Source organism: Perissodus microlepis, chromosome 8, assembly GCF_051167445.1.
Source record: "Perissodus microlepis isolate ML-2025 ecotype Zambia chromosome 8, ASM5116744v1, whole genome shotgun sequence".
NCBI classification, from domain to species: domain Eukaryota; kingdom Metazoa; phylum Chordata; class Actinopteri; order Cichliformes; family Cichlidae; genus Perissodus; species Perissodus microlepis.
The window spans coordinates 13,225,334-13,235,125 of record NC_140468.1 but is presented as its reverse complement, the minus strand read 5'-3'; positions in this window follow the sequence as shown (position 1 = coordinate 13,235,125).

Here is a 9,792-nt window from a genome sequence, read left to right as displayed (position 1 = left end):
AGCTCTGTCTTCCATTATTACAGCTCCAGTTGAGTCTGTTGGGCGAGGAGTCATTTTTGTCACCAGGCACATTTTTAATATTGGTCGAGCACCATTTACCTCACCCACTAGTGAAACGGAAAAGTCACCCACCCCTGAAACAACTGAGGTTCCTTCACGGAGTGTTTCTGTAAACAACTTTGAATACGAACAGTCACCCTCCAGTGAAACAACTAAGATTCCTACAACCAGTGTTAATATGAACAACGCTGAAGATGAAAAGTCTTCAGCCAGCGAGAGTTACAACACTGATTTATTAAATGCCATTCTTCCTGAACCTTCAGATAACGGACCCGAAGATAATGAACAAAATGTTGTCCCAGGCAGTCTTCAAACAAAGGAAGAAGAAACTATTTCTTCCAGAGTTCAAGCAAATGCTCCAAATCTCTATTCCTCTTGTAGAGTTCCAGATGTGCCTGTGGGCCTTAGAGAAGCTTTCATCACCAGGCACCTCCTTAATATTGGTCGAGCACCATCTACCTCAAATATTCCAAATCTCTATTCCTCTTGTAGAGTTCCAGATGTGCCTGTGGGCCTTAGAGAAGCTTTCATCACCAGGCACCTCCTTAATATTGGTCGAGCACCATCTACCTCAAATATTCCAAATCTCTATTCCTCTTGTAGAGTTCCAGATGTGCCTGTGGGCCTTAGAGAAGCTTTCATCACCAGGCACCTCCTTAATATTGGTCGAGCACCATTTACCTCAAATATTCCAAATCTCTATTCCTCTTGTAGAGTTCCAGATGTGCCTGTGGGCCTTAGAGAAGCTTTCATCACCAGGCACCTGCTTAATATTGGTCGAGCACCATTTACCTCAAATATTCCAAATCTCTATTCCTCTTGTAGAGTTCCAGATGTGCCTGTGGGCCTTAGAGAAGCTTTTATCTCTAGGCACCTGCTTAATATTGGTCGAGCACCATTTAGCTCAGTTACCACACCCACTAGTGTGACCTCTGAAACAGCTAAGGTTCCTAAAACCACTGTTTCTATAAACAACTTTGGACATGAAGATTCTCCCACCAGTGAGAGTTACAGCATTGATTTATTCAATGTTGGTCTCCCTGCAGCTTCAGATAACAGATCTGAAGAGAATGAACCAAATATTGTCCAAGGAACTCTTCAAAGAGAGGACGGAGACCCTGCTGTTTCCAGACTTCACAGAAATCTTTCAGGTTTTAATTCCCTTATTACAGCTCCAGTTGTGCTTGCGGGCCAAGGAGTCATTTTTGTCACCAGGCACATCCTTAATATTTGTGGAGCACCATTTACCTCATTGTTCAATCATCTTTCAGCAATTATTCAGCGTAGCTTTCCCCATAGAGCTAATTCAGGCCTGATTCCTACAATCAGAAGATGGTTAGATATAATTTCTTGGATGACTTCAGTAATTGGTGCACTTGCACTTATAATCATACTTAAAATAGTCATCATGGTAATTCACTAATTCTAACAAACAAACATGAAATTCAGTATCCTTAGCATAAAATTACATCACAATTATGCCCCCAGCCAGTCACAGCAGAAGGCTGCCCCTCCCTGAGTCTGGTTCTGCTGAAGGTTTCTTCCTATTAAAAGGGAGTTTTTCCTTCCCACCGTCGCCTTAGTGCTTGCTCATAGGGGATCGTTTGATTGCTGGGGTTTTCTCTCTAATACTGTGGGGTTTTAACCTTACAGTACAAAGAGCTTTAAAGTGCCTGTTCTAACACAGCATTATTAAATAGACTTTAAATGGCTTCAACTGAAAAAACATTACTTAATAAAAAAAAAAAAATCAATAAATAATGGTGTGTGTTTGTTTCATTTTTCTATACCAGGGTAACTGCTAAAACTTAGTGGGTTATAATTTATGTAGCTTTTAACAGATTATTGTTGTTTCAAATGTGACTGTGCTGAGTGGCCGTGGCACTGTGCGCACTTAAGTGATATTGGTGATTGGAAGCCAGTGTTTTAGTCTTCTCCTTTTTTTTCCTGATTAGTTTATTTTATACTTTATTTTTAAGTCTTGGATCTATTTTTATGGGTCGCTCTGGTTTTAAAAACAAATTTAAAGCTCTTACTGGTCATTAACACAAATGCAGCGTTTACCTGTACAGGGATTGACCACTAGAGGTCCTTTAACTCAAGGTTTACATTCATCAGCAACTTCCTTGTCAAATGCTAAATGCTGATCAGATTAAATAGGATTATCAAGGGACAATACATTTTGTTCTTAATATCATATTATTTCATCTATCATGTCTTTTCTATGATTCATATTTTATTGATGAGACCGTCGAAAGCGAGGTAGCAAATACTCAAAGATTAACTAGTCAGGACATGTGATTTCTACAGTTTTTTTTACAGGGTGGTCTTTGGCATGTTATCTTATTTTTGGTGAATAAAACAAAACCACCAGTGAAAAAAAATCCCATGTGAAAGAGCCTTTCACGTGGGATTTAGTAAACTGTAAGTAAATTGTAACTCATGCAGTTGTAACCCCTTTAAACACTCTTCCGTGTCCTGTAGGAAATGGAATACCAAATGAACTGACTAAAGGGGGTGCCTGTAAAAATTCCTGAGGTTCTTCTGCCCACTGGTGCTGCTGCAGCTGATTTCTATCAACAAGAGGTGGGATCACCTGCAAAGAGACTGCAATTTTTGGTTTGGGGCCTTTCCCCTCTGAAGAAGCCAAACAGTGGACTGAAACTGTTTGGGTCTCATTTTGATTTGTGGTCACTGTACCAAAAATGTGGTTCATCATAATTATGGAACATTTAAAGATGCAGTTATATTTCTTATTGACATCACCAGAAATTGTGTGTGACTTCTTATGGTGGTGTTCAATAAAGAAGTATAATAATTTTTAAGAATAACAAAAAGCCATTTACTATAGAGTAAACTGTGAAAGCTGCTTCTATTTAGAACAGTTACAATATTTTGTTTGATCTGATTTCTTGCAATAAACAGAGACAATTTGCAATTCTCTAATTCTTTGTAACAGGTCCTTTGTAAAGAATTCAACTTTTGTGTAAACACCCAAGTTCACCAGATATCTGGGAAACAATGCAACAATTTATTTTAATAATTCTATAAAGAAGTGTTAAATTGCAGTTAGCAGCTACTGCTCCAAACCTCGTAATAAACATCAAACAGGATTAAAACCTCAGGACAACCAAGAAAACAAGATGACATCATTACAAAGAAAACCACACATCAATTAGAACAAGCAAATGTGTTCTTAAAAAGCCTCAGAGGTTGCAGGTCCTCTAAAGATCATCTTCCTCTGTAGGATAACCAAATCAATTAAATCAACTGCTGTGGTGATGATATGAAATGCAACCTTTGCAGCCTCTGTAGCTTTCTAGTAACACATTTGCCTATTCCTATTGAAACAATGTTACATGAATAACACATTTACATCTCTTTAAAGAGAGTCAGAACAGCATGGAGACTCTTAACCTCGTGTACCTTACAATTACATTCTTCTCTGCATTTCAGACCATGATCTGCAGTTAACAGCCACACTGCTCCACACATCCAACATCAGCATCCGACTAGAGACTTGCAACATGTGGAAAACTGGGCTTCTTCATAACAGCTACAAGGTTAAAAAAAAACAGAAGAAGAAAAATATATTAGTTACTTCAACTGTAAACTGAGAAATTAAACTAAAGACAATCTTTTGAACTTGCTGTACCATTTGCAAACGAGGCAGATTAAGGCATCCTTTACAGAATGGAGCTAGGCATCAATCTTTACTGCTGTGTGTGTGCAGTCTTTGCAGGTTCAGATAGCTGATTTATGGTCAAAGTGATGTCTTGGAGGCTTTCAAACGGCTTAATGTATTAGTCAAGTAAACTGACTTTTAATACTTTATGCATGTGTGTAGTGCAAGAGGGAGAGAGAGAGAGCGTGATTTTGACTTTACATAAATTACCTTGCTTTAGCATTTCTCCTGGAACTCTGCAAAGTCATCGTGAGAGACAGGAAAGATTTTTCTGGACTTCTGTTTCCACTAATTGGAACCTTAGGAAAGGTTAAGTTTGCCATGCACGTCAGATTTTCCTGTGCATTTTCATATCTCTGCTAACACACGTGTAAAAATGTCAGTGGGCTAAAACAAAATTGCTCTGCCAAAAATACAGGCCATGTGTGCTCACAGCCCCATCCGCCAAGTTGACGGTCGGGTCGTAAATTAAGAAAAAACAAAATACTTAAAAGGCAACGGTAGCGCATAATGTACAGAACTGAATGTAACTGTACAGTGCACGCAAACAAGTAAATTAACACACGGTTACAGCACCATACCGTAAAGTCCTCCGTTATTTATTTAGCTAATATCTAGTAGCTGATGTCTTATACGCTAACTTGGCTTCCCGCAATCTTACATTCCTGAAATAAAAACACAAAGCAGTTACCTTTAATACCTCCGATCAGTATAATTTCACCCCACGTTAACAGGATGGCTCTTTAGACAAGCGCTGCCGTCCAGTCCTGAGCTTTCTATGTGAGAGCAAGCTGTAAAATTTGAAAACAAACAAATAAATAAATTTAAAAAAGCGTCGTTTGTTGATCGTCGTGGGCCCGCTGTTTGATGGCGCTCCGTCGCTAGGCGGGTTGGACGCTGGGTGCGAGTAATACAGTGGGGCCGTAATCTCAAGGGCGGATACACCCCGGGTCTTTTCCTGTCTGGGTTGCCATTCCCCGACAACAGCAGGTTAATAATAAGGGCAGCTTAATGAACGTGAAGATTCAAGACGTTTTGTGACCGAATGAATTTCAAAGAGTAAGTGTACTGTGAGGTCACGTCACGTGTGCCTTGACGTCACACGTGCCGTGGGGGTATATAAGAGCGCGCGTCAGAACGCGAGCTCATATATACCCCCAAGGTAAGGCACTCTACTACACCTAGTGTTGAAAGCACATTTTAACAAAATTAACGCTGATTCTATAGTCTTCTAACAATCGTCTAAAGGTTAGAGCATATAGTTTATCTCTACTGAACCCTATCTCCCCTGTTTACAAATATGTGGCGCTCAGTGTTCAGTCGTACAAATTCTTCAGATACTGACGGCTTTGAGGTGCTTGACAGATATTATTTAGAGCCTGATGGGTTCTTCTTACCGATATCTATTTCTAGAGATGAACAGTCTGAGGTTCCTAAAACCAGTGTTTCTGTAAACGCCTATGAAAATGAACAGGCAACCACCTCTGAAATAGATGAGGCTCCTAAAACCAGTATAAACAACTTTGAACATGAAGAGTCTCCCACCAGTGAGAATTACAGCACTGATTTATTCAATGGCATCCTCCCCAAACCTTCAGATATGAACAAATCTGAAGAGAATGAACAAAACGCTGACCAAGGAAGTTTTCAAAGAGAGGAGAAAGAAACTTTTTTTTCCAGAGTTCAAACAAATCTTTCAGCTCTGTCTTCCATTATTACAGCTCCAGTTGAGTCTGTTGGGCGAGGAGTCATTTTTGTCACCAGGCACATTTTTAATATTGGTCGAGCACCATTTACCTCACCCACTAGTGAAACGGAAAAGTCACCCACCCCTGAAACAACTGAGGTTCCTTCACGGAGTGTTTCTGTAAACAACTTTGAATACGAACAGTCACCCTCCAGTGAAACAACTAAGATTCCTACAACCAGTGTTAATATGAACAACGCTGAAGATGAAAAGTCTTCAGCCAGCGAGAGTTACAACACTGATTTATTAAATGCCATTCTTCCTGAACCTTCAGATAACGAACCCGAAGATAATGAACAAAATGTTGTCCCAGGCAGTCTTCAAACAAAGGAAGAAGAAACTATTTCTTCCAGAGTTCAAGCAAATGCTCCAAATCTCTATTCCTCTTGTAGAGTTCCAGATGTGCCTGTGGGCCTTAGAGAAGCTTTCATCACCAGGCACCTCCTTAATATTGGTCGAGCACCATCTACCTCAAATATTCCAAATCTCTATTCCTCTTGTAGAGTTCCAGATGTGCCTGTGGGCCTTAGAGAAGCTTTCATCACCAGGCACCTCCTTAATATTGGTCGAGCACCATCTACCTCAAATATTCCAAATCTCTATTCCTCTTGTAGAGTTCCAGATGTGCCTGTGGGCCTTAGAGAAGCTTTCATCACCAGGCACCTCCTTAATATTGGTCGAGCACCATTTACCTCAAATATTCCAAATCTCTATTCCTCTTGTAGAGTTCCAGATGTGCCTGTGGGCCTTAGAGAAGCTTTCATCACCAGGCACCTGCTTAATATTGGTCGAGCACCATTTACCTCAAATATTCCAAATCTCTATTCCTCTTGTAGAGTTCCAGATGTGCCTGTGGGCCTTAGAGAAGCTTTTATCTCTAGGCACCTGCTTAATATTGGTCGAGCACCATTTAGCTCAGTTACCACACCCACTAGTGTGACCTCTGAAACAGCTAAGGTTCCTAAAACCACTGTTTCTATAAACAACTTTGGACATGAAGATTCTCCCACCAGTGAGAGTTACAGCATTGATTTATTCAATGTTGGTCTCCCTGCAGCTTCAGATAACAGATCTGAAGAGAATGAACCAAATATTGTCCAAGGAACTCTTCAAAGAGAGGACGGAGACCCTGCTGTTTCCAGACTTCACAGAAATCTTTCAGGTTTTAATTCCCTTATTACAGCTCCAGTTGTGCTTGCGGGCCAAGGAGTCATTTTTGTCACCAGGCACATCCTTAATATTTGTGGAGCACCATTTACCTCATTGTTCAATCATCTTTCAGCAATTATTCAGCGTAGCTTTCCCCATAGAGCTAATTCAGGCCTGATTCCTACAATCAGAAGATGGTTAGATATAATTTCTTGGATGACTTCAGTAATTGGTGCACTTGCACTTATAATCATACTTAAAATAGTCATCATGGTAATTCACTAATTCTAACAAACAAACATGAAATTCAGTATCCTTAGCATAAAATTACATCACAATTATGCCCCCAGCCAGTCACAGCAGAAGGCTGCCCCTCCCTGAGTCTGGTTCTGCTGAAGGTTTCTTCCTATTAAAAGGGAGTTTTTCCTTCCCACCGTCGCCTTAGTGCTTGCTCATAGGGGATCGTTTGATTGCTGGGGTTTTCTCTCTAATACTGTGGGGTTTTAACCTTACAGTACAAAGAGCTTTAAAGTGCCTGTTCTAACACAGCATTATTAAATAGACTTTAAATGGCTTCAACTGAAAAAACATTACTTAATAAAAAAAAAAATCAATAAATAATGGTGTGTGTTTGTTTCATTTTTCTATACCAGGGTAACTGCTAAAACTTAGTGGGTTATAATTTATGTAGCTTTTAACAGATTATTGTTGTTTCAAATGTGACTGTGCTGAGTGGCCGTGGCACTGTGCGCACTTAAGTGATATTGGTGATTGGAAGCCAGTGTTTTAGTCTTCTCCTTTTTTTTCCTGATTAGTTTATTTTATACTTTATTTTTAAGTCTTGGATCTATTTTTATGGGTCGCTCTGGTTTTAAAAACAAATTTAAAGCTCTTACTGGTCATTAACACAAATGCAGCGTTTACCTGTATAGGGATTTGACCACTAGAGGTCCTTTTGCTCAAGGTTTATATTCATCAGCAATTTTCTTGTCAAATGCTAAATGCTGATCAGATTAAATAGGATTATTAAGGGACAATACATTTTGTTCTTAATATCAAAGGAGGCTTCTCTCCGTCTGATAGCTTGTGTTCTGAGACCTGACACGTGAGACCTGACCTTTTTGAGACCTGACTTTTTTGAGACCTGACACCTGAATTTCTGAGACCTGAGACCTGATGGCTTTTTGTCTGAGACCTGAGGATGTCCTAAAAATGTACACTGTACTGCAGAGACAGTGCATGACGTGGGGTTTTATTTCATTTTCCGGGGCAGTGAATGTAATGTACTAATAACATAAATTATGACAACTTCTTGCAGAGAAAGTTCATCAGCTTACACTATGTTAAAAACACACAAAAACCAATTTTAACTGTGATTTATAGAGAGAGTGAGAGGAGGTGCTAAAGAGATAAAAACATGACAACATAAATGTGTAAAAACAACAAACAGTTAATGATTATAAGCTACTTCTAGCTTGATCAGTTGAGTATATTTTTGTTTTTCCTCTGGAAACTTTTGGAATTCAGGGCTGTCATTCAGTGTGGCAGGTGACATTGCTCTAGTTGTAAAAAACAAAACAAAATATAGATGTATATGAAAATCTAAAATGTATTCAAAGGCAAAATGGGATGCATAGCTAATAAATAGTATTATGAGAAAAAAAAATAACAACTTTGTGTGAATGTAACCTTGTGAAATTTGAAAGTCCTAGTGGCACTACAATGATCATAGCTGCCATCATGCCTAACAAGCATCATCATATCATTTGGAAATGCAATCTGGGTCCCAGCTGAAACTGAGCAAGGCAGCAATGAAATGCTGCCCCTCTGTGCTCAAACAAACATTCGCGGCTTGAAAGTGAGCGTATTTCTAAACCAATAAAAAGAAATCTGCTGATTCAGGATTAGCACGTTTTTTTTAAAACTTGACAGAAAAACCCAGTGCCTAGTGTGTGACAGAACCAACGACAACAGTGTTTCCACCTGCTCTCTGGAGCGGTGGCCCAGTTGTTTAGATAGGTTAAGATGCGGATGCCACTCTCTCTAACGCTGCCTCAGTACATTTCACAAAGGTGCGAGGAGCAAGAGACAACCCAAACGGCAGCACCAGTCTTCGTGGCTACACCTTCGAATGCAAACCTCAGAAACTGCAACAGTTCTCAGCACCCATAGAGAGGGGGCAAAAGCATGCCAATGAGCAAGGTGAGTAGCCAGCCGGCTGACCTGCAGCACTGCAGGTGGAGCGTTGTCGCCCCCCAATGTGTCTGCGGGGAAATGCATCATCTGCCTGACCTGGCTCTTTTTGCCTGCAGGCTGAGCAGTGGCGGTCCTAACCTGTTTGGCCCCCAGAATCCCCCGCCGTCCCGCCCTCTCCTCCCTGTGCAACAAGCAACAGGCGCACCTCGCAAGTGGAGGGTGCCCTTACTCCCAGCAAAAGGGCGATAGAAAACCGATCAGTGCCTATGCCATTCTCATTATGCGCTGGCTGATGTCGGGGCAGCATGAGTACGAGCAATTTTTTTATTTATTTTTTGCCGATGCCTGTGATGCCGCCCCCCACCACGATGCCGCCCCGGGCAACTGCCCGTGTCGCCCGTATCAAAAACCGCTACCGAGGCTGAGGATTTGCAATTATTTGAGAATAAGCATTCTTTATTGGTTGTGTAACCCTGTGAGTTTACATGACTCAGTAATGCACTACAACATTGTTATTGTTAATTGTGATTCATCGTTACTCTGTTAATCACTGAGTTGAGGTAAAGTAGATCAATAATAAAAGGTAAATAATATAAATATAAGAATAAAACCCCAAAGAGAATATTTAACACCCCTACTGGTTAGGAGGGAACAAGCCCCGCCTTCCCCTGCTCTGTACCGTCACATGTAGTGATGGTAAATTCAATTCTTTTTACTGAATCGAGTTTCAATGAGTCACTCACCAAAGTGAATCGGGTCTTATGAGTGATTTGAGTCACTGAGTCAGTTGCCCAGAGAGTGCAAAGGATGTACATTTTCACTCAAATTTAATATATTTCTTTTTTCATGTATATCCTACTGCTAAGATGAGTGATTGAAAAAGAAAAACAACTATTTTTATGGAGCAAAATAGAGCAAAAAAAAGATTTCTAAAGGGAACATTTATTTTATTTTA